This window comes from Seriola lalandi, unplaced genomic scaffold (assembly GCF_002814215.2).
Source record: "Seriola lalandi dorsalis isolate HSWRI2012SDOR001 ecotype SW California unplaced genomic scaffold, Sedor1 jcf7180002054303, whole genome shotgun sequence".
In the NCBI taxonomy this organism is placed as follows: domain Eukaryota; kingdom Metazoa; phylum Chordata; class Actinopteri; order Carangiformes; family Carangidae; genus Seriola; species Seriola lalandi.
Genome location: NW_019524856.1, coordinates 40222 through 61251, shown reverse-complemented (window position 1 = coordinate 61251; position 21030 = coordinate 40222). Strand labels below are relative to the sequence as shown.

The following is a 21030-nucleotide window of genomic DNA, read 5'->3' as shown; positions in this document are numbered from 1 at the left end:
AAGGTGCCTGTCCAATCAGAGTTCATCACCATGATGTAATAAATAATCTGCCAGAAACAAAACAAGTACCAAATCTAAACATTTTTTTATTCCAGATGTTCACGTTGGTAAAATTGTCAAAATATAAATATAAAGAACATGAAAACCTTACTTACCTACCAATACTTTCAGGGGTTCACATGCTCATTCACTGTGAGCAATATTTAATGATAACGGCTCTAGGAAGCGCTGTAAAACATCTCTCTAATATTTGGTTTTCAATGCTAACAGAGGTTTCTTATGACTTGGGGATCCATAACGGGTTTTGAGTGGCAGCTCTGAGGCTGAAACTTTGAAACTCGTCACAGCGGAGACATATTTTTAGAACTTCATGCAATAAAACCCTCTCCTGTGTCACGGCTAATAAAAAGTTAGGTTTTTTTTTTTAATGATTTTCAACTGCAATAAATCCCTATTTTAACACGAGTATCTGACAGTACCAATGATGACATAGGTGTCTATGGCAACATGACGTGATCAGGCTTATATCATAGAAGGATTGTGCAGCAACAAGGTGCGTTAAAGGAAATAATCTAAAAAATATCTAGAATCTGATGGAGCTACCTGGGTGATCTTCATCACTGCACTTCCCTCCCCGACAGCTTCAGCTTCAGACCCCGTCTTTTATTCCCAGCTCTCCTTCCTTCAGAGTGGACACAGTGAAGCCGTAATAAGACCATTAAAGACACTCCAGAGTTACAGCGTGATGGGAGCGAGGGGTTGGGGGTGTGTGTGTGGGGGGGCAGCGAATTTATTCAAGGCGAGGCGGAGGCAGTCTACATTTCATGGTTTTATCTGGAGTGAATGGGAAATGTGTTTGGGCGCGAGCAGCCATTGGATTCCTGTCAGCTGACCACGTTAAGGAGATGATGAAGAGTCCATTAAACCCCGATGACTGCAGCTACGACTGACCTGTGTGTGTGTGTGTGTGTGTGTGTGTGTGTGTGTGTGTGTGTGTGTGTGTGTGTGTGTGTGTGTTTGTTTGTTTGTGTGTGATGTACCTGCTCATCTCCGCTGCACTGGACTTCAAGCAGACTAATAAAACGAGCAAACTGGGCAGACACTTGTAAAACGCAGTGATAATCTATGTGAGTTTTGAAGATGGACTGCAGGCTGAATGCTGAATGCTGCTAACTTTTGTTTTCTTTTTTCGTTCTTGACCTTGACGATAAATGTTACTCAAAAAAATCTACGACACACTTTAGTAGATTTCTTCTGAACACACCCAGAGCTTTCAACGATGAAGACCATCCTTGAACGTCCTTTAGTAGAAAAGACGAGGAACCTCTGAGATTATCTGTCCAAAGTCCAGTCCTGTGTACGTAAAAACCAAATGAGAGAAGCCAACTACAACTCCCAAGATGCATTTCAAGTAAGAAACATCAGCAAAATAGATGATTTTTTTTTGTTACATTCAACAGATTCTATATTCAAATATTTACAAACCAAACCACCAATAAAAACACAATTTTCTCAGAAACAAATATTGAGAATATCATTAAAGAGATTATGCTAATTAAGGTTGAGGAGAGATGCTGACGGATCCCACAACTTCACTTACTTGTCAGTTTTATGGAAAGAGTTTTGGAGTAGTGGTCTAAAGTGTTGGACCTGAACATGTCATGAACAAAGAGTGAAACTCACTCAGATTGAGACCCTGCACAGTTTCGTCTGACCTTTAATAGATCCCAAGATAATTAGACTCAAACCAAAATTCGGCGAACCAATTAGCAGCACTATTATCTGTGGACTCCAAACATTAATCATTTAAAAGCATAAACCCTTTACAGAGGCTACTGTCTTCCTGAAATGTTTTCTCCCGCAGTCATTATGTGATCAGACCAGGTACTGAGTACAACTGGTGTTCCTGCCCCAGACCTTAGACCCATGGCAGAAAAACAAAACCCTACTAATTTAATTTGTGGCCAGTCCAACTCGGTGGTCAAGTCTTGGTTCCGCAAAGATAGACAGAAGAAGTAGGTCCTTCGTGTATGTACAGTTGCAGCTCGTGTGTGTGCGTTTGTGTACCTCACACCTGGCCGGCTGCAGGGTTCGAGGACATCTCCCGCAGCCTTGTTTCATTGCTGACATAAATCCAGGCGGCCAGCGGTCATGAAGCCAGATTAGATTGTAAGCGTGGCGGAGGGAAGGCGCTCTCTCGTCCCCTCTGCTCCGGGCGCCCGCAGCTGGCAACGTCCCTGACAAACGAGGCGCATTCGAGAGCCCTGGCAAAGCCGTTTGCAGAGATCACGGCTGGCACTGTTTGTTTTCCAAAGGCAGTTATATATCAGTGACAGGCAGCGTGCATCCTATAGGCAGTTGAGAAGTGTAATGTGCTCTCTGTCTTTACCCCCCACCCAACACGTAATGGGCCATCTGTGTGAGAGAGGAGGCGAGTGCAGTTAGTGCTAATGTAGTCATAACATCTAGCATGGAAGCATAACCGACAGCCACGATGCCATTCTTTCATCACTGATGCTTGAATTTACTCTAAGGTGACTTTCACAGTCGTCTAAGATCTGTTCATGTGCTAAAGAGGAAGGGGGAGGTGGGACATTAGCTGGGCTGGAGTATGATTCTTGTTGAATGAGATCTATTGAAAGACTGTAGTTTTGTGGTGCCGATGAAGAGCGGTGGCTTGTATCAGAAGATGTTTCTTTCCCTTACAAAGATAAAGGTGAATGAAGTCGGTTGAAGAAATCTGGGGCCTGGAGTTAAAAAGCCGTGAGTTTACCAGACCTCTAAAGGCTACATTAGCTGCTGATAGCTCAACGCACCTGAATCATAGACCAAGCTTTTTGTGATTAAGGTGCATTGTGGGTAAAACAGGTTACTGGTTTTGACAAGAAAGAAGAATGTGTGAAATTTTTAAAAAGATATTTCTGGTTGCATTGATTATCATCCTTTCGTTTTAAGGAGATATTTATAGGTTTTGTTATTGCTGTTAAATTTTTTTGCCCTTCTTTTTTGACGTGCGAACTTTTCCACGTCTTTGTGTTTTCACTCAGCGGCTCATGTGCAACAGACGGTTAGAAACCTTTTTTTTTTTTTTTTAAGATTTTAGTCACTCAAAGATCAAATCAAATGAGTTGAGAAACTCCTCAAATGTCCCTTTCACTTCACCCCCATTCGTTTCACAGCTTTGACTAGAACAGCTGCAGAGACGCTGATTAATGCGCGCACAGGAAAGCAAACACGAACACGACAAACACCGTCCCACCTACACATCGTGTTGTGTTCTAATTGTCAGGACCGATCTTTCTTTTTTTTTTTGTTGTGTACATACTCTGCTGCTTGTCATTTGCCCGAGCGCTGCCCTCATTTGTGTTTGTGTCTGCCATATGGCTCTCTCATTACCATTATAACAGGCACTGATTGAATTTGAGGGATACACAGTGAGGATTTCACCATAACTAAATGAAGGAAAATTCACACTGGATACAGGCCAGGTTTTCAGAGACACACACGCATAAAATCACAATATGAACAAGGGAAAATTACGGATTTCAGTGTTTGAGTCGACAGTGTCCTGGCGATTCAAGCCTTACTGTACATGCAGAGATGTGAGCTGTAAACAAACACCCCAGGAACAGGCAGGGTGATTTTATAGTGGCCCAAAAAGATTTTTTCCCATACCAATTAATAACAGGCACTGAATGAATATGAGGGATACACAGAGTGTTATAAACAAAGCTAATTTGTTTTTTTAAATACAAATGAAAGTCAGTGCATGCTGAGCACTTTGCATATTTGCAGTGTTTCACACTCATATCTGCACGTAGGATTACTATGTTTTTCTTCTGCTCATGCATTTTTCATTCTAACATAATTTACAGAAATCTCAGAGAGACAGATTTTAGTGACCCAGAGCCAATATTTCACTGTCAAAGGACTCGCATAGTGTTGAACTTCGTACTTTTTAATCATTTTAAAGTCAAACAAAAACAGCAACACAGGAGCAGCATGAACAAACAACTACAAACAACAAACACAAACCGTCCTTCCGTCCATGTCACATCCCCACCAACCAGAGCAAAGCAAATAAACAATCAAAACAAAAAAGTGCAATGAAGTAATGGAGACAAACTATTAACTAACAAATAAACAAGAAAATGCATCAGTAATGAAAATAACCAGTTCACGACAGGATCAATACTATAATTAAAAAACATAATTAAATATATTTTATATATATATGTGTGTGTATTTCCCACCATTTAAATCTAATAAAGTAGCGATGTATTAATCAGAACCAGCAGACAGCAGCACTTCCACATCCTGAGTTCACCAACACCCACAGGCTCCGACAGCATCGGTTTGATCTGGTATGGATCCTGCAGCTGCCCGTTCGCTGCTGCAGTGATAGATGGTCCTGTAGCCGAGGATGATGTTATCTCATGTTGTGGCACTTAAACACACACACACACACATGTGCTCACACTCCTGGCTCCTCCACTCCGTCTCTCTCTGCTTAACCCTTCGTCGTGCCACCACTCACTGTTTTTATATTGTCAACAAATCCCATGATCCCACTAACAATAGACATAGAGCTCTGTTGTTTCTAAAAACACATCAGTGAGTCACACTGTTGCACTGGGAGACATGTTCCTTCATCACCATGAACACACACACTGCGGTTTATTTTACACACCATCCTCCTGGCATAAATACTCACCAGAGCACCAAATGTGGATTAATCCACCGCTGAAAATAGTCCCCAAATGCACCATTTCCTCCAGTTTGAATAACATTTGCTAGAAAACTACAATGTGCAGCTGTATTAGGAAGTTTCTGGACCTTTTCAAACATTGAAATGAAATATATTAGTGAGTCTTTTTTTTTTTTAAAGGTTCTGTAAACGAAATTTTGATTTAATAATCTAAAAAGACCGGAGCACATGGGGACCGCCAGCTCAAATCCAGATCAGCGGGTGGACCGTCAAAACATCCCAAAAAGTTTTTAAAGTTTTTACCGGCTCCATCAGTGTCGCTCGTGTCGCCCTGGCTGAAGGTGGCAGATGAAGTGTGTGTTTTGATCTCAGATGCTGGTCGTCTAGAGGCAGTAACCACCGTTTACACAACCTTTAAAGATTCACGTCTGACAGACAGGAAGTAAGAAAATACTGAGACACAGATGCAAACATGTTGTTGTAGTGTTTTCGTTGGATTTGTTGAAAACAACAACAGAACATACATAGATATAGTAAAGGGTAAATCCTTATATGAGAAAATACAGTCAACGCATCTCACCTTTTACAAATCACATTGTCCTCATATAGTAACGAGACATTTTTGGCTTCAGGTTTCTTTTAATTTGAGAATGAATGATTTTAATCATCTGTTAGCGCTGCAGGCTCCTCACCTCACCCCCCCCCCCCCCCCCCCCCCCTCCCGCCTCTTGTTAAATGTGTTCAGTGGCTCGTTTTGCTCTGTTCTTACCAGATCCTCCTCCAGCTCTCTTTGACCTGCTGTAATGAGATGGAAGGAGAACTAAATATATTTCATGTTAATGTGCAATCTCACTGTCCTGTTGTGAGACTAAAGCCTGCGGCCCCCCCACCCCTCTCCAGCCCCCCCATCCAGTCCCAGACCCTCATCAGCTGTACATCAAGCCCAACATTCACCTCCATCCTCCTCCTTTTCTCCCGCTCCCTGGTTTTAACCAGCAGAGTTATTAAGACAAAGAAGAGGAGGCAAAGTGAGACACAAACAGACGGAGGGGGAAAAGGCGGAGGAGGAAGGAAAGGAGGAAGTGAGGAGGAGTGGCAGAAAGTAGAAAGTCAGGTCAGACTGAAGAGAAGGCAGCACTGTTGGACTCACTTGGACCTGAAGTTATTTACTTTCAGTGACTCCCCAGATACAAATTCATGTAATTTTGTGGGTGACTAGATGGAGATGCGCCACAGGCAGACGAATTGCACCAATTCCCCGGCATTACAGCACCCTGAGACGCTTCGGCAGCTGGTTGCAGAAGCTTCCTTATTTCACGGCGGGTGAGGTGACACTTTGCCCTTAAGTCTGGACAAAAGCAACAAATACCAGCCTTTTTATTTAATGACGGGCTGCAACCAACGAGGGAAAAGGTTCCTCGATTGCTACGATTGCTTGTATGAAAAAACACACCATTAATGAAAGGAAAACAAGTTCCATTTCTAAATCACTGAGTAACATCGCTGAAGTTCAAAGTTTTTCCTTTGACTTTTTGCAGCGAGAGGAAGTTCACTGCTGAAAAGTAAGTCTTCGGAGGCGGCATGTGAAGACCAGTCTCGTCCGTCCCTTTTTGAAATCTCCCTCAAATGCAACCTTCTTCTCCTGGGCAACAGAGGATCCAACAGGTGGATCCTTCATGGCCCAACTTATCCCAAGATCTTACTGCTCGCTGGTAGTGAATGCAAACAACACTGACAGAGAGCCTGAGGATGACACAGTTAAATATTAGTATTTAGTTTCAGCTCAGCTTTGCTGGCTTTGCTTTGCTGCTTTGCGGCGCAACTATAAGGATGGGCACAGCTGGTGACCAGACCGTCTCATTTCCTTCCTTAGAAGGACGTGACCTCTGAATTGAGACACAGCTGTACTGTGCTTCCTTACCTGCAACAAGTCCAATTATTATTTATGAAAACAGGCTGCAACTGATTTGTTTTATTGTGGATTAATCTGCTGTATAAATGATATACTGTACATCAGAGATACTACAGATATTTTGACATTTACGCTTCTAATATCAAACTTTGTACTAATAAAGGAAGATTTCCTGTGAGATGGGAGCGGCTTCACACTGTGCTGTGATGCTGTTCTCAGCCGCAGCTTGTGATGAGCTGATTCATAACCGAGTTACAAATTCACTCAACATAATTCACCATTTAGCCGACATTCTGGTTAATTACAGTCTTGCGCGCGGTCTGACATTTGCATTTTCTTTGCAGTCTTTCATCTCGTCAGACAATTAACTCTTGGACGGTGTTTGAGTTGCTCCGACACATCGCAGATGTGCAGACACAAGACACATTTAAATGGCACACTTTGTTCCCTGGAAAGAAATCCAGCTTTCAAAAAAAGTGTGACTCGTCACCGTCTACACAACAACAGTCTGTGGAAATGATCCAACCGTCTCAAAGCAGAACCAGCAACTCTTGTTTTGGGAGTTTTGTATTAAACGGATGCTGATTCACTGAACTATACTTTAATATATTGAATGTGAATGTGTGTGTGTGTGTGTGTGTATTGAATGTGGTAGTTGCCACTGGTTGAGTGTTTATTGGCAACATGAGTGCAGCTCCTCTGCTTCGTCGTGATGAAAATACAGCTCACCAGCTAACGTACATCTCACTCCTCAGACATTATTTTCATTTCCCTCCAGTCACTGACGCGTCGTGAAGAGCTGTCACCTTGAGCTGGGGTACGGCTCAGAAATGGAGGATGCTTGATGGCGAGCTGAGATGGAAATTTTTCACGTACTTCAGTACCTGTCGTCTCGTTTCCAATCAAATATAAAATGCATAAAGGAGACAGTGGTTTGACTGCGCAGGACACAGGTGTTGATTTTTTAAACGTGTGAAACTGCAGTAATGGAAAGAACTGCGTCGCTTTCTCAGCTCGGGTTTGAACAGAAACAAGCAGCACATTAACAGCAGTGTGAATGTTGCTGTTTACTCGCTCGTAATATTCAGTACAGTCACACTAATGCGGCTTTAGAGTTTGTGTTGACAGCACTTGGAGGAAGTGGTGGGATTTACATTTACAGGTACAGTAACAGTCATGAGATCACATGCAGCTGCACTGGTGAGAGGGGGGAGTTTGTAGAGCACAGCTTGCCTCTGGGCAGATAAATGTGTGTATATACTGTTCGTGTGTGTGTGTGTGTGTGTGTTAGAGAGGGTTGACAGCCCTTGTGAAGAGGCTTTTAAGGTGGCGGGTAGTTGTGGTCTTAATGGCCCGGTACGGTCTCCCAGAGGAAAGTTTTTGGAACAGATGGTTGGTTGGGTTATAGACCTAATAGAAAAATACATCAGAGGCTCCACAGCGGTTTAAACTGCTGCCGTCACCTCCTCCAGGAGCTCGACAGCCACATCAGCTGACTGACAGTCTGGAGAGAAATTCCACTTCTCTGCACGGAGCCTCTGAGCCTGAAACAACCGGAGCAGTTTCCTGTAACTCTGTGGTGTGAATATTATTGTGTGCTGCAGGAATTAGGGAACCCTGTTGTTTTTGTTTAGATTATTATCTTTATTTGTGCAACCGAAACCATAAAATCTAGAAACATGAAACTTCATGACATTGTACACAGACAGTCCCCACGTCTCATACAAATAGACCACTAGGAGGCGCTATAACTAAAACTCAAATTTGGTTTAGTAACATTGTATAACTTTCCTTAAAATGCTGCTCTGGTAGCCTAATCAATGGGGTTGCCAGCAGCCAATCAAAATTCAGCAGCCTGTAATTTCCACTGTGATCGTCCAATCAACAGGAAGTTTGTTTAATTGCTGTAACTTCTAAATTATTGCCGTGATTGTAAATGGCAGCAAATCTGCAATAAGGAATTTGTTTCCCCAATCCAAAGGTTGAGGGTTCAAGCCCCCCCCCCGCCCCCCCCGCTGTACCTAACCTGGTCTTCATGCTAAATCTTCAGGATCTTGGTCTGACTGTGTCTCATTCATAATCAATTACATAAGAAACAAGCGTCTGACTGGACCCTGGTCGCTGCTGCTTGCGGCTATATTTCTACATAATATTTAACTAACTGATAAACACATTATGCATTTTACAAATATCTGTCAACATTAATGCAGTTAATTGAAAGAAAAATTAATTTGAATATATCTTTCTTTCTTTTTTTTTTGCCCAATTATTAATTTGCTGTGTATATAACACATAATAAAACATTTTGACCTTTATTGTCTTTTACATTAACATATAGTTTAATACTTCAAAATTTACTTAATACGCCAGTAGGTGGCGCATTAAGCTGCGGCACATTACAGCAAGACACAGAGAAGAAGACTGATTAATTATTGATTTATTTACTCATACACATCAGATTTGTGAGCAGAAGAATGTGTTCAAACATCACAGTTTGTTTATGTTGAATACAAAGACTCACATTAGTTGTGTTATTTTCTGTGTGTGTTTGTGTGTCATTGTCGTTTGAATCTCTAATGTTTTGTATCACACGTTGCTCGGATGTGCTTCTGCTTCACACTCGCTTGTTTTCCGATCAAACAACGCGCCAACAGACGGCCGTGAATTAACTACGGTGGCCCGGGGGGGGGGGGGCAGAGGTTCCAATCATCAATCACTGGAAATACTCTATACCTGGCGATATGCAAACATTATCATCAGCACCTTTCTCCCCCTCCTTCATTTTTAATTTTACAGGCATTTTATGAACTTCTGCAGCCGTCCGTGCCCCCGAGACCTTGTGAGCGATAAATTACAGGATCTAACGTCTAATCTGTGCGGCAGTATTTCACTCTGTGCATGAGTCTGTCACCGCGCTGTTTCACCACTGTACATGTATGTGTTCACAGTAAGCGCTGGTGCAAAGGCTCTGCAGCGCTGAGGATTCCTCCCCCTCGGCTCCGTAATATCACTGTCCTCATAATACCCTATTTTCCCCGTAATACCCATAATTCCCTGCCACCAATGGCTCTGGTCTGGATAAACAAAATAACTTCTCAGTGGCCTGAAATTCAAGTGAGAATGCTTCTATCTTATAGGGTTTATAACAACTGTTAATCTTTCTTCACTTTGTTTTATTTACTCTCCTCACTCGGGGCGTTTTTCTTTATCCAACACATTTCTCTCTCTCTCTCCGCCCCGTTTCCCTCCTCTACTCTTCCTCCTCCTCAGCCCAGTTTCCTCTCTTTTTCGGGCTCTCGCTCTCCACCATTCCTTATCAGTGCCGCTCGCCCACTGACATGAAATACCGTTAAGTGAATCTTCACGAGGCCTTCAAACACAGCTGATTTATCCCGCCGCATGCTTCATAAGTTCTTGATTGATCTCAGCGGTGGACGACAAAAAATAAAAAATAACTAAATAAACGGAGGGAGGGACGGGAGCGAATGTAGAGTGAGGGGACAAGGAAACAAAGGAGGTAAAGGAAGGGAAAAGAGGATGTTAGGAGGGAACACGGAGGGGGGGGGCAGTGGGAGAGGAGTGCAGGGAAGAAATTAAAGGAGGTGGCTGAGAGATGAACATTTTAAGAGGGAAGGAAGGAAACAAGGTAGTCAGGGAAAGGAAAGGAGTGAGGAAGGTGAAGACAGGAAACAATGAAAGAAAGAAGAGAGGCGCAGGATTACATTAGTAAGGAAGGAGGGAAATGAAGAAAATGAGGGAAAGATGAGATGAAGTAGAGGGAGAGAGAGGCGACAATGGGAAAAGAAATGATGGAGGGGAAGGAAAGATGAATGAGGGGGGGCAGTGGTAGAAAGAATAGATCTAGAAGGAAGGAAGAGTGGAAACGTGAAGAGGAAGAAATATGTGAGGAGGGAAATAAAGAGAGGAAAACAGACTGGATGAGAAAAGGATGAGAAAAGAAAGGAAAGATAAAAAGAGGTGAAGACAAAGAGGAGAAAGAGGAAGAGGTCACATTCTGGAAACACGCTGATGAAATAATCTCAGAGGCGTGATATCTTGTCTGGAGGAAGTCAACATTAAAACCCGGGGATGGCTTTTATCGATCCCACCGTGCGGTTCGTACATGTTTATGAGGCAAATGGAGAGAGAGAGAGAGAGTGAAAGGAAGATGATGATGATGATGATGAGAGGAAGGATGGAGAACAGAGTGGTAAAAAGCACCAAGCATCGAGCGGTGTGTAAATGCAGGTGGGCCTCATCGATCGGAGCGTGCCGGCCGCTCATCGACTGGACACCAGATGAGGACTGATTACGGCGGTAGTTAAGAAGCACATGAAAGGAAACGGTGGTAACGGTCGGACAGGTTCCCTCCTCCGCCTCCGTCACCGTTAATGGCTTTGAAAATAGCTTCATGAATACAGTCGAACCCACAGGTGTGGAGAGTCACAGGTGAAGGTGTTTACACTCGTCACTCCACATGACTCATGTCTTAGACTAACCCCAGAATAGATGGATTAGAAACAGAACTAGACTGCTTTATAATCAAACAACACATGGACATGCACCTTTAGACTCTATGGGACCTTTTAAAGTGTCATAATTCATGATCACACCAGGTGGAAGTTACACCCCAGAGACCTGAACACACCTTTCACTGTAACTGCTGACTTCCTTGGTTTCTCTTCGTGCAGCCGTGAGATAGATTTCCCTAAAACTAAAAATCTGTTTTAATGAATCTGATGAACTTCGTTGATGAAAAGTTAAATTCTGTATAAACATTAGCATTTTATTTTTATTTATTTCATTTATGGAACCCTGAGTATGTGGTTGTTCCTGCTTTGGTCTGTTTTTGAAATCTGTCATTATGAAATGGATTACACATGGATGAGTCGGACTTCCGCAGTCTGCCAGAAATAGACGCTGACGCACACGTCCGCTTAACGTTGTGTAACTTTAGTTTCACCCGTATTAACTGTGAGCCGTTATTCATTTATTATTGATTAGATACTTGGTGCAAATGATCAGACGTGTTATTCCTACATCAACTGAATCTTGACAATGAAAAACAGTGAACAGTGAAGATGCACCATGTGATCATGGGCTGACATCATTGGTCTTTGATTGAATAATAATAAACTTTATTTACAAAGCACTTTTCATACAACAGATTAAGCTTCAGTGCTTTACAATAAAAAAACGAAACCACAGACATCAGTTGTGTAATAACTACAGAGGAAATCCAATGGCAATGGTGTCCACACACTTTTGGCCACATGGTGCACACTGATTAAAACATCTCTAAGAAATCCCCCTCTTCATCCAGCCATTAAATATGTTACACAAAACCCTAATTCTGCCTGTGTGAAGTGTCTATTATAGTAAAGCAGGACGGGTGGAGAGGGACATTCAGATCGGCTACAGCTGCGTTCGCTCTTTGTGAAACGGGCTCATCAATGTGTGTGTGTGTGTGTGTGTGTGTGTGTGTGTGTGTCTGTCTGTCTGTCTGTCTGTCTGTCTGTCTGTCTGCCTGCCTGCCTGCTGCAAGCGCTCAGAAACTATTATATGTTACTTTCAGGATGCACAAAGGACAAATGACTGAACTGAAATGAGCTCAACACACACACACACACACACACACACACACACACACACACACACACACACACACACACACACACACCAGGCTAATCAGCTTGGCCCAACACTCTTCAAGTCAACGTCCCCGGCAGGCCTATTTGTAGAGGAATATCAAACGTCCTGCTCGCTGTGATTCTTTCCAATTAGAGGCTCAGGACTTCATTACTGCCGCCCCGCGGGCTGCAGGCGTCTCACACACAGAGACACAGACAGGCAGGCAGACAGACAGACAGACAGGCAGACAGGAAGGTTCAGGCTCTTAACTATCTTTTACTATCTCTTGTGAAGGACGTTACCCTCTCTGTTCCCCGTTAACGTCTGTCCGCCCGTCCTCTCCGCTGCGTCCACGCCGCACGCCGGTTTCAACAGAATCTTATATGTTAAATGTTTTTAGGATAGATGGATTTCTGTTCTCCAGCAATGCACCACAGTCCATCACAGTCAGTGTCCAATCATGCACGGTTTAAAGATCTCATTTTCACACAGATATAATTATTCAAAATAAATGCAAGATTTTCACACATTCAAAATAAATATACATCGTTAGTTGCCTTTGCTTTTTATTTTTATTTTTTCTATTGGTTGTGTGGCGTCCGGCCACGGTGTCAGCGTTATGACAACCATCTTCATATTAATGTCTGCCTCAGTTTGTGACAGCCGCGTGCTCAGTGATGTAAAAAGTACTCCAACTTTTTTTGATTTGAAAACTTGTTTGGCTCTGTGACGTGTGTGAGAGAAAAAAAATCTAAATGAGGACACGTATCGCCGCAGTGTGCGAGGAGTTTTAGAGAGCTCGTACTTTCCCTCTGTTTCCGTCCGTCTCTCCGTCTTTGTGCTCATGATGGAGTGACGGAGAGGAGGTATGGAGGTGGCAGACGGAGAGACGATCACATGATCTCCTCATGGAGTCGCTTTAATCATCTTTGTCCCTGGGTGCTGACTGATCACCACTCACCGGCTCATATTTCTCAACTAGAATGATGATGATGATGACGACTGTGTGTGTGTGTGTGTGTGTGTGTGTGTGTGTGTGTGTGTGTGTGTGTGTGTGTGTGTGTGTGTGTGAGGGAGAGCCTGTTTGGCTGAAGATAAATCAGTGTGTAAATCATACATTACATTGTTTGTTGTATTTAGTTTCATTTCTATTTTGTGTGAAAAATCAAATTTAGGGGAAATTTGACTGACAGATCTGGGATCAGTCTGGCCTGTGGTGAACAGGGTTAATGACGACCACACAGGCCTACAAGCCTGTATGCCCCAGTGAGCTCTCTGCTACACCTGCAGTATATCTAATATATCTTCTCCCCTCTTTAAACTCACACCTTGACCCGAGTTTTTTAGCGCCTCGTCTCCAGCGAGTCTTGACAAACTTGCCTCTCGTGATTTGGACTCTTGTTCCAAATCAAAACCGGCTCGGCAATCTTCCAAACCTTGAGCAGTGGCTGCAAAGAAAGAAAAATAAATTGTACACACACTGTTGTTTTTGTATTATTCCACATGGGGTGACAGCCTGTCAGTCGGTGCAGGCTGGGGAGGATTCTGCAAGCCGACATCGCTGATGCCACACCGACGTTAAAATGTCTCTCGCCGATCACTGTCACTCCGGCGACAACGTCTCCGCGCTCTGTCAGCACATTTAGGCAGGAGAAAAAAAAGAGAAAAGCAGAAGTTGAGGAGTGATATGACCGAGAGTAAATGATTTATATTCACCTGCAGTGTGGGAGAAATTGTTGGTGGCTTGTCACGTCTCTCCGTAGCAGGCTGTAATCCGCCGGCTGCATGTGACGAGTCGAAGTTGAGTTGAGCAAGAGAGCGCCGTCTGTCAACAGGCTGCCATAGTCTTTTCCTTTTTTCTTTTTTCTTTTTTTCCTGCCCTGCTCCCTCATGTTTTCTTTCTGTTTTCTTCCTCAGTTTCTCCATTCCCTCTTTCTCTGTTTTCTCCCTCCATTTCTTCTGTATTCAGTACTTACTTTGATCTCCCTGCTCTCTCTTTCCTTTCTTTAATCCGCTAGCTGCACACACTGTTTGACAGCCTAAACTTACTGTTGAGGTGGAGAATTGCCCCCTTTAATAAAAGCTGCTGATTTCCTTATACCATTCAGAGGAGAAAGGGCAAAGCATCTCAGCAGGGAGCGCTGGCTATTTATTAGGAAGGGCTGCTGGCTACACCTCCAGTCTGACTGAAATACTAAAAGGGAAGAATATTATATAGTAGTCTGCAGCAGTGAAAATGAGAGCGAGCAAATGATGGAATGAGAGAGAAAGATAAAAGGGGGCAGACAGAGAAAAATATGAAATGGGTGAATATTAAACTTCCTGGTCCTGCAGCATTTTGGGAGGCAGGACTCTCTGTCTTTGGGATATTATATACTCACCTCCAGGAGTTTGCAGTATTGTTGTGATGATTGTGTTTCAAAGTACACAGTTTTGCTTTTGCTGTGTTACAAAAAAAGAAAAAAAAAAAATGTGAGGCAGAGTTTCTGCAAGAAAACTCCATGTTTCATTTTTCAAACCATAATAGTACATTCTTATGAGTGGGCTACAAGCCGAGCTAGTGGCTGTAACTTATCAGCCTTTTGGTCCGTCGTCCAATATCTGGACAACGTTCAGATGGATGTCCATGGATATTTTGTACAGACATTCACGGTCCCCAGAGGATGACTTTAACGTAGCATGCTGCACATTGTACATTAGCATGCTAACATGCTAAATCTTACATACTAAACAGTGTGCATTAGTATACTAGCAAGCTAAGTGTTGCATACTAAACATTCTACAGTAGCATGCTAACAAGCTAAGTGTTACAGACTAAAGGATATTTATTATTGTTTTTTCCACTATTAATATAATTTTTAACTTCTGAAATGCAAACATCCCTTCAGATTCCCAACTTCAGTTAATAACCTTCTGTAATGACTCAATGCTGTATTACAAGAATGTGATCCCTCACTGGCTTCCCAACAGAGCAAGGCTCATTTGTAAGAAGTCAACTTGGTATTCAACTTTAGTCTCAGTGGCGATTTCGAGTGTTTTGTCCCTTATTACTAACGATAGTCAAGTATATAGTCAAGTATATAGCCCAATGTGGCGAATCACAAATTTGCCTGTACAGCATTACGACTCCCTCTGTCTGTCCACCCTCCAATCCGACGAGGAAAAACTACTCCGAGGAAGAGAGTGAAGGCATGAGAGTAGCGGTTACTTTCTTTTGTTCCAAATCGAAATACAAAAACGGACTGTTTGTTAAAATACAAATAACACGAATATATAGTGATTTTTCCATTGTGTAACCAAACCAGTGGAGCATCATGCACAAAAATGCACCGAGATAAATGCAAGGTTTTGGTTTTCAGTTATTGTTGCTCATGTGTCGCCCACGACTGTCACCAATCATTGAAATTATTCCTGGAGGGAGTTCTTTCTGCGCCCCGTGTGTCTCAGTATTTCATCACCTCTGAGATTCTTCAGGCCACAACTGATGATATCTGCCCCTGGTCGACGTCTACTTCATAAGCGCGCACACACACACACACACACACACACACACTGATACACCCACATGCACATATACATGCGTACACGTAGACACACAGCTGCTCACACAGACACATTAATCTTTAATGGCATCATTCATTTTCTCAGACGACCCCCCCCCCCCCCCCCCCCCACACACACACACACACACACACACACACACACACACACACACACACACACCCTGTTCAGACCGGTCCATGAACATGTCAGCGACGTGACGTATTGCTGCTGCTCTGCTCAGTATTCACGTGGAGACTGTGATCAGAAAATCTGATAAATCAAGTTTTATTCACAGAGGTGCACATGAGTGGAGTGGTCCCACTCTGCCCGCTGAAAACATGACACCACAGATTACTAATAACAAAATATATATATATATATAAACATATGCGGTGGCACAGTGTCAATAAACTGTGACGGCTCATGTGAGTAAATGTCTTGTCTCTGTCAGTGTCTGACACACAACCAGAGCCTGACTGATGCTGGATGTATTTTAAAGGTGATACTCATATCAAAACAATCTCATAACAAGTTTATATTTGTCTTATGCACAAATTAAAAAGTGACAAAACGCTCCAAAGATGACCCCGTCTTGTTGGGTAAACACATTTTTAAAGCCCATTCACTGTTTGCACTCACCTCATTGACCGCGGCTGCTTCACAATAAAAGCCACCCTGTGTTTTGCCAGTTGAATGCTTTTAATGTGAAGCTGCAGTAGGAAATGTTTGGTTTCCATTAACAGTTATGGTTCTGAAATGCCTGTAGAAGTCTCACCACTTAATCAGTAATATTACAGAGATAAAAAATAGTGATAACACTGGAGTACATGAATGCATCACTTCCTGTGAATAGTTTATGTTTATGCAGTTTGAATCCACTAGTGAAAACAAACGACTATAAATAGGTAATTACTTCCTTACCACCTTGTTTGTTCTTCAGTAGGATTCTGCAAAAAGTGCTGAACTGATTTGCACCAAACTTGGTGGATTGATGGGGGATGGGTCAGGGATGAACCCATTAAATTTTGGTGCCGATCTACTTAAATGAGCAGATCCAGGAAGTGTTTTTATCACTTTCCCCCACATTCAGAGATAGGGCTTTTTTTGTTTGTTTGTTTTTTCTTCACTTCCGTCAGTTTCTCAGGAATTCATGTTTGGCTGTTGATCCGGTTCTGACAGACAGGATGTGTAGGATTGTTTGGCCTTGGTGAAGGTATACGCTCCACGGAGTCACATTCTAGTTACTGGACTGACAGTTTATGGCTGAAACGCACCGGCCATGAAGAGTCTCAAAACTGGGTTTGATGGAGTGATGAGGGAAGAGTGAAGTCAGAGGTGAAGCTCTGGAGAACTAAATTAAACAAACTGAATTATCTATTGAAACGGTTGCTAAGATTCATTGGTACCATTTCACACATGTAACAGAAAAACACACACATGTATATATCTATATATATATATATATATAGATGTGTGTGTGTGTGTGTGTGTGTGTGTGTGTGTGTATCCAGACACAATGGCCTGCCTCATTTGAAATGAAAAGGTATTTATATAATAAAAGAAAAAAGAAATTTCTTCACTCTCACTACATCAGCTGTGTTTGAACTTTCTATATGGGAGATAAAAATGGTGGTATGAATAAAATAAAACGACACCGGTTTTATCCTTTTAAACTAGTGAGTTAAGGCAGAGTGACAGCCAGAAGCAAAGTAAAGAGCTTTTTGTTCTTTTTATTCCGAATGAGAGCCGGGATTTATAATGTGAGGCTTCTGTTTTATCTTCACTCACTTTACTGCAGGAGAGAGGCAGTGACATGCACCAAGGCTTCCACTTCACTTTACATCCTCGTCTCTGCTCCGGCTCGAACCGACTGAACCGTGGGTATTTAAATGTCGCCAGAGCAGAACGTTTTTGTTTTTTTTTCTTCCTTAACTCATCAGTTTAGTTTCGCTTATCAAGAAATTAATCTTTCAAATTTAAATCCTGAAAAATAAATCAGCTGTTGCCACTTAATTCTTGAAATATTTGACTCTTGAAACGACGCAGTAGATGTTTAATGATATATGATTTTTCTTGGTAATTGTTGCTGTATATTTTTGAGGAATACACAAAGTACACGACTCTCTGTGCTGAATATCATCCTGTCACTACCAGCAGAAATCCAATAAGAGTTCAATCCATTTGGGTAAAAAAAAAAAGCAGAACAGAAGTGTCTCCACCTGTAGCAGTCATTAAAAGGAGAGTTATCTATCCCACATGGGCGAGACGGAGCTCCACTTTGCATAAAGATATTTTATTTCTCTGACTTTTCGACAGGTTGAGCCGTATTATGAAGAACTCCCCGGAGGAACGAGGGCGTCGTAAATATCTCCAGACATCAGGGAAACTCAGCCATTAAACTCCTGTTTAATTGAAAAATACTCAAACACGTCAAACTTGTCCTGACGCGACCGCGTCCGTCCAGGTGGCGTCAACACAAACGACTTAAATGAGAGAAAGTTGTTTGTTTCAGTTGTTGACTTCAACAACCAGCGCTGCACTTTGTGACAGATTTCACATTGTTTGTGCAACATTTCCTTCACTTTCATCATGATTCCATGTATTTGTATTTCTTAGACTGATATTCTGATAACATCTGTAATATCTGATGCTTTTAATGCAAATATAATCTGATAATCAGTCTCAATTACCACCTCAACTCCGTTTGTCCAAAGAAATATGCAAATTTAAGAGCTGATATTCCTCTAAGTCCACTTACAGCAAACCTGTGAAGCTGTGTCGTCTTCATTTTCATGGCGGCGTTTCTCTTTCCACTTCTCTAGCACAAACGCTTGACGTGCTGAGTGTGGTGGAGGACCTTCGCCTGTTTGCTCACAGCTTTTCTGAACCTCTGAAACGGCCAGCAACGAGTCCGACGAGACGTTTTTGAATCCCCTCTGTGCTATTCATTGATCAGATGCTGATTTTGGGTGATAGAATTTTTTTCTCCGGGGCATATGTTTAAACCCTGACCCTTAAACCTAAAACGCTTGACGTGCTGAGTGTGGTGGAGGACCCTCACCTGTGTGCACACAGCTTTTCTCTCTGAATTGAGTCTAAATGCCAAAGAAATGCAGAATGTGTTGAATTTCCTGTTTTCCATCAGACTTCAGTGGTGACGGAGGAAGAGGTGTTTTGATTCCCGGCAGCGCCTCGAAACGCTCTGAAAACACACTCAGTCATGACCATTGATCTGCACCTGATGCTTTGTTGATTTGATGCACCTGAACGCTTCGGTTTACTCTGAGCCGAGCTGCCGCATCGGCATTACAGTCAATCAGAGCCTCGGGGTGTGGGCCAGCCGAGGGTTTCTTTGTTTTAAGTGTAAATCATACCTCAGGTGGTAAAGTATGTCAGCACATTTCTTTCAGCTGTTGTGATAACTGGGGTTTGGACTGAGCGTCTGCAGCCAGACTGGTGGCTCTGTAAAACTGTAACGCTTATTTCACACCATGAAATAAAGTTGCGTGTAGAGCGTCTGTTTTTATCCTTCACAGCTTTATTATTCGGCCGTATCCGCCGCAGGTGGTCGGCACAAATAAACACCTTCGTCGCTAATATTGGAACAAATTTATTCTCCATAGTTTGCAGACGCCTCGGATTCAGATCTTCATTGTCAGTCTCAACAAAACTGGTCGTCATTAGTCTCAGTTGAGCTTTGTGGTGACATGACATGGTAACGCGCTAATGCTAGCATTCAACACTCGATGTTAACAAGGTAATGATTAGCATTAGCATCACTGCAGCCCTCCTCCAGCTCCTCTTGTTGTGTGGTCTCTCTGTCTTGAGTCTGGTCCCTCAGCCCGTAGACCGAGATCCACCTTTTCATCCTGAAAAAGTTCTTTCGCTGTGTGTCCAGGATGGTCGTCCTTGCTGAGTGATGAAAGTGAGCAGTGAAATCATCAATAGATGCCAGTTTGCCGGTTCTACTGGCAGCCACACATGCCCGAGCTGTAACAGAACCGGCACCAGGTCTGACAGATGAGGTGGTAGCTCTGGGTCACGAGCTGTTCTTTTTGTTTTCTCCACATTTTCCTCTTTCCATCATTTTGTTGGAGGTTGATTTATGTTTCATCGGTGTATTGAACTTTGTTCCACAACTCTACTGGTTTTCTCTTTGTGAACTGGAGCCTGGACTTTTCTGTTTTTGAGGTTTGTGGTGAATCCTCTGAGGTTCTGTTCTTCAAGTCTTCTCTGGATCGTAGACAAGGAAACTTGTCCACCTACATCCAGGAGTGTGTTCTTCCACTTCTTGTCCTTTCATGAAGGGGTTTTTCTTCACAATGCAAACCATTTTCCACTCATCCACAAGACTTGCTCCCCTCCACTCAACTGTGGATTTTGGAAAACCAACAACCATCTCTCTGATCTCTCAGTCAACTCTGAGCCATGTCTGAACCCTTTAGCTCTTGAACTAGCATTGAAACGACACACAGCTGCTAGTGTCCAATTACTTTTGAACCCTATAGGAGCCCTTTAAACGCTATGTGCTGTATCACCCACACAGTTCTTTTTATAGTGATATAAATTCAGACTTGGCCCCTTACAGGTCCCGTTTTAAGAACCAAAAACCATCTCAATTCATTTTAAATCTCCTCTCTCAGGCCTCTCAGTCTTCAAATCAGAAGAAAGGCTTTCTGATTGGCTGACTGTTTTCTGACTGGTCGAATAAAAATATAGCAGATTTCAGGTGAAACACTCAGAGAAACCAAATCTTGGGGTGCAGCTGAGAGGAGGTGGCTGCTTTGTTATGACATCACAAAGTTCCAGAAGTCCTGACGGCTGGTTTTAAGGCTCAGTTTCTGAATACAGGCTGTGTGCATTTCTCTGTGGACTGAGGCTTTGATACTTTCACAGTATTAATATAGAACCTAGACCTGATCTATAATCAAAGACGACATGGACATATACCGTTATACAATGTGGAACCTTTAATGTTGTGTGTATTATTTTATTTTAAACTGAATACGCAAAAAATGACGGCCTGTATTCTATAAATAAACCTCACTTTGTCTTGACATTTTACCGTGCTAGCAGTCCGTGTTTTCTCTTCACAGATTGTTGTTGCTTCTTATTTTGATGTGAAACACTGCAAACAGGCTGAAATGTAACCTGTCTTCCATTAGCTGGCACAGTGAACAGCATATGTTTGAGTTTGAGCTGCCATAAAATAAAACATTTTCAGTTTAAAAACAAT

The 21030-nt window shown here is 42.6% G+C and overlaps 1 protein-coding gene across 2 annotated transcripts in view; it reads left to right on the top strand.

Moving 5' to 3' along the window:
* sgcd (sarcoglycan, delta (dystrophin-associated glycoprotein)) overlaps positions 1-21030 on the top strand; it is a 130764-nt gene that overhangs the window by 84025 nt on the left and 25709 nt on the right. The gene's annotated exons all lie outside the window — the stretch shown is intronic.